This window comes from Lutra lutra, chromosome 9 (genome assembly GCF_902655055.1).
Source record: "Lutra lutra chromosome 9, mLutLut1.2, whole genome shotgun sequence".
NCBI lineage: Eukaryota > Metazoa > Chordata > Mammalia > Carnivora > Mustelidae > Lutra > Lutra lutra.
This window is the reverse complement of record NC_062286.1, coordinates 98,008,800-98,016,298: the sequence shown is the minus strand read 5'-3', so window position 1 is coordinate 98,016,298 and position 7,499 is coordinate 98,008,800. Positions and strand designations below refer to the sequence as shown.

Genomic DNA, 7,499 nt, shown 5'->3' with positions numbered 1-7,499 from the left:
CTAGCTCTACCTCCTGTTGCCACATTTCCTAAATTTCCTATTTGCCAATGACCAGGAGGAGGGCCTAGAAAGCTGGATACAGAATGCATTTGTGGGCGTAGAGGGGCCCAGGGCTCCATACCCTGTGATTTTCACCAAGGACTTCCTGGAGACGATCAGTAGGAGTCTGATGTTCTGGTCTGGCAAGGAGAAAGGAACTGAAGGTAAACTACTAAGGGTCCTTGCTGCTCCCCATGTGGGAAGCACAGGGGGGCCAGGAGGCTAGAAGCCCTTTTCAGGGGAAGGTCCTTGTGGCACCAGAGGGCAGGGACTCATCACAACCCTACCCACCTCAGACACTGGGTGTCATCTCCTACCTTGGCACCTTCCTCCACGACCTGGTGACATTGGATACTGCAATGGAGGACTATTGGATGTAGGGGAGCCTGATAATTGTGGAGCAAGGACCAGAAGTCCTGAGGTTTTGGGCAGCAGAAAAGCCCCCCATACTGAGCCCTGAGCTCTCTGTATTTGGCAAACCTCCTGTCATGACAGCCTCACAGCTGCCCCTGTGAGCTGGGTCTCTTGCCCATCTCAGTGCTGAGGGGAAGGGAGGCTACACCTAGACTGGTGTCCAAGACGGTGAAGCAGCAGAGATCCTGAAGGCAAAGCTGCATGAGGTCTGTCTGAATGTTCCACAGGCTCTCCCTTGGAGCTTGCCTGTGGGAGGAGAATGAAGTGAGGACCATGCACATCAGCAACACTTGAGTAGCCCAGCCAGCCCCTGCCTGCCTGAGGCTTCAGCTGCCCCCTTCTGTCATCACAAGGGTCGTGTTGCAGGATCCTGACCGGCCAGCTGGTTCATTCTTCCCCACATCCTCCTTTCTCTGGAGTCCAGGGCCTTGCTTAGACCCCATCCCGTGTCTGCACCTGAGTGGGCCCCTCTGTGTCCTGGCCTAAGTGCAGCCTAAGAAGGCGTGGCTGTAAGGTGCTAGTACAACCAGGGGACTCTTTCTGAGGGATATTGGTTGTCCACTTTCCAGGGAATGAGATCAACCGCCAAAAAAAGAATAAGGTGAGCATATGTGGCACTTCCTGTAGGGAAGGGAGGCAGCACAATCAGAGAAGTCTCTGGGAAGAACATCCCTTGGCTCTACCTCCTTCCTCTCACATTTACTGGGATTGGTGGCTAAGCAAGAAGTACAAGACCCATCTAGTTAGTCAGTAGGGATGGAGGAAAGGCATCACGGAGAATTTCCTGGAGGAGGGCCTATTTCTACTTGCCTCTGAGAAAAGGTTGGGACTGGAAGAATTTCCAGGCAGGAGGGTGGCCACGTGTGCCAAGACACAGAATGGGCCCTCTGTCCCGCTGCTCAGCCCTCACCAGGCCCTGCAGCTTCCCCACCCATGCTTTGCCTGCATCCCTTGTTTCTGTCTCGGCCCAGGAATACAGAGACCTCAGAGACATCATGCTGCTCCTGGTGGCTGCTGAGAATACACTCTAGAGCCCAGGATCAATTCAGGGCCTGGTTCCCAACTGTGGAGTGGCTCAGCAAGGATCACAGGTGAGGAGGAGCTGGGTGAGGGTCGGGGTGGACTCTTCCTGCTAGCCCCTCCAGGAATCCTTCTTCTGTGGCTCCCTGGGCAGCCCCCAGCCTTGTTGCCGGGGTGCCAGACTCCAGATGTTGGGTAAACCCAGGAAGGGACTCCTGATGTGAAGTTGCTGGTCAGCTCACAGGTGTCCCTCTGTCCTTAGCTACATCCTTGTCCTGCCAGCTGGAGCCCCGGTCCTAGCTGGCCGAGCAGAACTCCAGCACCAGGAGAAACTGGCCACAGCCACCATCAGGGCTAAACCTGTGTCACTGGAGGCTGTGCAAGGATTCTTCCTCAGCAGGTGGGGTACTTGTGGTGGAGCACCCCATCTGCTTAACACCTCTTCCTCCCACCTATTTCCTTATTTGGGGGACAGTAGGTTAATGGTATTACATAGTTTTTTCATAGGTTAAAATAGTATTATATTAAATTCCTTTTTTTTTTTTTTTAACTTTCTAGCTCAGGAGTGTGGCTTGATTCTTTTACTTCCTACAGTAATGGAAAAGATGCACAGGACTGTCCTATTCATTCCTGAGCTAAGAGATCTTAGAGTCATCAGCCATTCTATGTGGGAGGAAGGAGAAGCGCCAGCCCTCCTCACAAGCTACCGGTGGTAACCCAAGTCCCCTTTCCAGAGGACAGGCTCATCTCAGTGTACGCAATTTGGGCAAACAGCAGAGACAACCCTCAGGACTCCTGAGATGGAGAGGTGGCCAGGTACTTTCCCAGGAACAGTAGCAACAAGCACTGAACTGGTGAGGCTTTAACTGTTCCTTACATCCCCAGACCTATGTACTGCCCAGGATAGGGGGCTGCCTTTCTCCGCGTCTAAAGCAAGTAGGGACTATGCCTTGCTTCCTTGGTGACATGGGGTTTTTGTTTGTGTGTTGGGGTTTTTGTTTGTTTGGACCCAGTATTTAGAACTGACCATTTTCTAGTTCAGTCTCTGGGATTGCATCAGCACTAAGTGGGGAAGAACATGTAAAGAGATCCAGTCCTGCCTGTGGAAGGGACAAAGCCAGAAGAAGACAGTGTGTAAACGGAGGAAGGGAAGTCAGGACTTTCCATCCTCAGTCTCCCTCTAGACTCTCCAGGTACACCCTTTACGAAGACTGGAATCCTCCTGGCATCTTTGTTCATGATCTCTGGATTCCTTTCCCTGTTGTTTTGAGTGTGGGGGATAAAATGGGGAGGTGTCACTTGAAGGCCACAGCTGGGCCTGGTTCCATTCACATCTATGCTGACCTAGGAGCTACGATTTCCAGCACTCCTCCATTTCCTTAAGCAGTCCATTGGCAGCAATGCCTTCCAGGCCCCCATCCTCTTGGTCAGATCCATGGTAGCCACTGTTCCCTGGCTGGGGCATGAAGGAGAAGGGATTGGTTCTCTTTGGCCAGGATAATGGTCCATATCCTTGCTCAGAGAATCCTTACACTCTCCTTGCTGGCCTTGAGGACTGTTAGGTCTATGTGTTCTGATATCTATGGTCTCAAACACTCACTAGTTATACACTCAGTCTCAATTGACAGAGTTGCACTGACTTATCTGAAATGGAGAACTCCCGTGACCCTGTAGACTAGGCACAGATTGAAAGTGAGCAGATGAGAACTATCAGGCAAATGGATGCCAAAACAATGCAAGGAATACTTCTAGCAGACAAATCAGACTGTAAAAATTATGGTGTGTGTGGTGTGTGTAGTAGGACTCAAGGAAGGACATTACATCATAATATGGAGACCACACAATAAGATAGAAACATTTTAAATATTTAGACACCCAACATAGGAGCACCCAAATGCATATACCAGTTAACACATTTAAAGGAACTCTTTGACAGTGATACCATACGGTTGGGACTCTAACACCCCACTTCTATTCATGGAGACGTGATCCAAACTGAAAATCAACAAGGAATCAATGGCTTTGAGTGATGTACTGGCTTGAACAGATAGAGGCAGAACATTCCACCCTAAACCAGCCGAATACTCCCTCTTTGCAAGGGCACATGGAACATCCTCCAGAACAGATCACAAGTTAGGCCACAAAAGAAGTCCCAACAAATTAAAAAAGATGGACATCATACCATGCATCTTTTTCTGACCGTGATGCTATGGAACTAGAAATCAATCCCAAGAAAAAACCTGGAAAGATCATGAATCCATGGAGGTTAAAGAACATGCTACCGAACAAGGACTGGGTCAACCAAGAGCCAAGAGGAAGTCTAAAATTACATGGAAGCAAAATGACAAGCCAAGGATGCCACAACTTAGAGATATAGCCACAGTGAATCTAAGAGGACAGGTTCCAGCAATACAAGAAAAATCCCCAATAACATAAGCTGACACAAAAGGATCTAGCAAGAGAACAACATAGAGCTCCAGAGCAGTCTCTTAGCCTTGATGAGTTGGGAGCTTCTGCTGGTTGGGCCCATGCTTAGCTTCCATGGCTGCTCTAAGTCCCCAGCCTGGAGGGTGTCCCTTCCTTTCTTCCACGACAGTTCCCACTGGGGTCACTGGGAATCAACCCCTCAGGGGATTCTAGAATGACAGCAATGGCCAAAAAGGCCCAGGAAATAACCGCCACTTCCGCATTGATGTATCAAGGTGGCCGATTAGCCTTCCTCTTTGTGGAACATTCCACAGTGGTTTTTTGGGCAGATCCTCTCAGGCTCTGATCCCCTGCGTATCTCGGAAAAATGCGGATTCTGATTGAGTAAGCCTGGGACGGACCTGAGAGTCTGCACCTCCAACATGCTCCCAGCTGATGCCGAGGCCCCTTGTCCACGGACCCTATGGAGAAACAAGATGTCAGCAGACCAGTGGACAAAAGTTAATCTCTTTTGCCACTCAAAAGAGATTTATCAGCAACATTTTGGCAGCAACGAAGAGGTGTTTTGATTGTCAGGAAGTGAAACAGCCAGGGCAGGGCTTTGTTCACACCTGGAGGCTCTCCTCAGGTTCCCTTCTGGATTACATGGGGGCAGTGGGGAAGGAAACTCAGTTTGTTGAGTTTAAGCTAAATCGGGAGCTTGTGTTCCTTTCTGCTATTAGCCTGGCCACTTGCTAGGCTGCTTCCTCTGTGGCCTCTGTGTAAGGCAGTTCTAAACACCAGTGCTTGCTTTCCCAGTCTGGGGATACTTCAGAGAAGGGAGGGAACACAAGACAGTAACAGGAAAGTGACAATGTTTGGTCACGAACGCTTAAAGGAGTTAAAGAGTATCTCTTGGACTGTATTCTCTTGGTCAGAAATCCATTAGCAACCATTCGGTTTATAGACTGGTAGGTATATGGCAGGGGTGGGGATCCCTGGGAGCCACTGTGGACTGAACCTGGTGGTCTATGCACCACAACTCAACCAGATCAAGAAACTGAGGTAAGACTTAAAGCTGGTGTGTGTTACGTTAACATATGATTTGATTCAGGTGTGGCACTGAAGAAAAAGAAACAAACAACAAAGGGAAAAAAAGACAATAAAAAAAAACAGCCTCGAATATAGAGAACAAACTGGAGGGATCCAGGTTGGGGGGGGGGTGTTTGAAATAGGGGATGGGGATTAAGAGTACACTTACTGTGATGAGCACTGAGTCATATACAGAACTCCTGTATCACTACTGTTCACCTGCAATGAAGATAACACCATAAGTCAATTAGAATGTAATTTCAAAATAAAAAAATGATAGCATATTATGAGATCAAGGATTAGAATATGCTCTTGGAATTTCATAATCAAGTCTCATCAAGCAGCCTGAATGTAAATCTATATTAAAGATCAATGAAAATGTCTAAAGACAAAAGTGAAGTCTGTGGATATGAAAAGGCCAGTCCCCACCTCTGTGTTCATAGAAAAGATAACTTCCTATGATATTTGCCATTATGAAAGCATTTCACTCAAGTCCTACTGGAGCTCTAGTCCTCTGCTTTTTCCATTCTATTTGGTTGTGTGTCTTCATGAAGTAGTTGAAGTAAATATTTCTACCCTTGTTTCATAGACTAAACCACATTCAGCTTTCTGTAGCCATTGAAGTGTGGAGCTGGAAAACCTTCTGGAAAATAGTATAGCATTTATATCTCTCATTGTTTTACAGATAAGGAAATTGAGGCCAAGCAAGGGCACCAATGGAACAATAACCATGCTGAGGTTCTCCTGACACCTGGTTCAGGATCCTAACTCACTGAGCAAGAGTGAAGAATCCCGTCCCTCCAGGGCCAATGGAAGCCTCATTGGAATGGGTCATTTTTCGGGAAAAGTGAAATTCGGTCAAACATGGAATGGTATAAAAATAACATCATTTAAAGAAAATCCACCATGACCCACTACACTGTTTCTTAGGTTCCATATAGGATGAAGCCATATGATAATCATAGGGGAAGGGAGGGAAACTAAATGGGAAGCCACCAGAGAGGGAGAAAAAACAATGAGAAACTCTTAACAAGAAAACAAACTGAGGGCTGCTGGAGGGGTGGTGAGTGGGGGGATGGGGTAATTGGGTGAGAAGTATTAAGGAAGGCATGCCATGTGATGAGCACTGGGAGTGATAACACAACTGATGAATTACTAGGCACTACATCTGAAGCAAGTGATGTACTACATGTTGGCTAACTGACATTAAATAAATAATACAATCCAAGGTTCTGTGTTTTCTTGTTTTCAACATGGAAAATACAGGATGATTTCTTTTCTGCGCTCAAGCAATGAAATGAGATAGCCTATTCATGATGAGGCAATTCTCAGGACATGCTACCTTTTTTATTTCAGCCCTGAAAAGGTTTTCAAACATGCTTTCTTCAGTTCTTGTCCTCTTGCCCTTGTAGTCAATTCTGAGCACTCTTGACAGGGTGGCAAAAACTTTTTTTCTCTTTAGGGTGAGTCACCTCAAGCACCTAACATCCGTACTTGCCACAGGAGGCCTCACCACAAGTTTTTGTACAGCTGGCATGAATACTGGTGGCTGATGGTTCTCTATCTTTGATGACATCAATCCCTTTTGTTCAATTGTGCTATGACTAGAGGTAGGGCCTTCCTCTCACTCATGAAGGGGACAATAGCTCTCTAGCTCACCTTCAAACATGTCCCTCCCCTCTGTCCCATAGAACGTAGTGACCATGCACTGGTAACACAGAGCAAATGTATATCTTACCTGGATTCAGCTCAGCATGGGAATTAGAGATGGGTGCCTCTTGGGGTTTGATTCCAGTGTCCTTGAGTCATTGTAACCTTCTTTGCAATTGACTTGAGACAGTAACTCCCTACGATAGGGGGATAAAGTGCCTTGGAAGCAGGTGACCACAACCCATTCATCACCCTTTGTCCTGTGAGACTATGTTCCTCATCTGATTGAGAAATTCTTCAAACATTGCGACAACTGGGTGGCTTCATTTCAGGTCATGATCACAGGGTCCTGGGATTGAGTCCCAAATCGGCCTCCTTGCTCAGCTGGAGGCCTGCTTCTTCCTCTGCCTGCTCTGCCTGCTGTTCCCCCTGCTTGTGCTCTCTCTCTCTCTCTCTGACAAATAAATAAATAAAATATTAAAAAAAAAAAAGAAGCTCTTCAAACATCGATGAAGTGGAGTGCAATAAAAGGCTCACTTTGAAGAAAGACTGAGCTTGGGGAATGTCCAGTCATATGTCTCACTGCTCCCATCATCCACACATGTGGTGCCCCTGTTGGCCCACCACATGTATTCCAGTCATCATGCCATCACATATTGTCAGGACCCCATCCTCAGGCCTGTGCTTTTCTAGTTCATGATGCTGCCTGCCTCCACCAATGAACCTTTTTCATCTCTCAAGTTGGAAGTCAATAGCCATCATCTTCATTAGCTTCATAAAACAGGATCTGGCAGTGAGTTAATCGATAGGATCTGCAAGGCACAGGATTGAAAAGAAAAATAAATTCACATACTGGACATTCAGAATACCTAAAATCT

At 47.1% G+C, this 7,499-nt stretch overlaps 1 long non-coding RNA gene across 1 annotated transcript; it reads right to left on the bottom strand.

The window, feature by feature from the left end:
* Nucleotides 1–4,164: 4,164 nt before the first annotated feature.
* LOC125108472 (uncharacterized) lies at nucleotides 4,165–6,816 on the bottom strand. The gene is made up of 3 exons (XR_007129921.1): nucleotides 6,710–6,816; nucleotides 5,141–5,190; nucleotides 4,165–4,361 (listed from the first exon to the last, which is right to left on the bottom strand). It is a non-coding gene; the product is annotated as an uncharacterized LOC125108472 (long non-coding RNA).
* Between the last annotated feature and the right edge of the window lie 683 nt (nucleotides 6,817–7,499).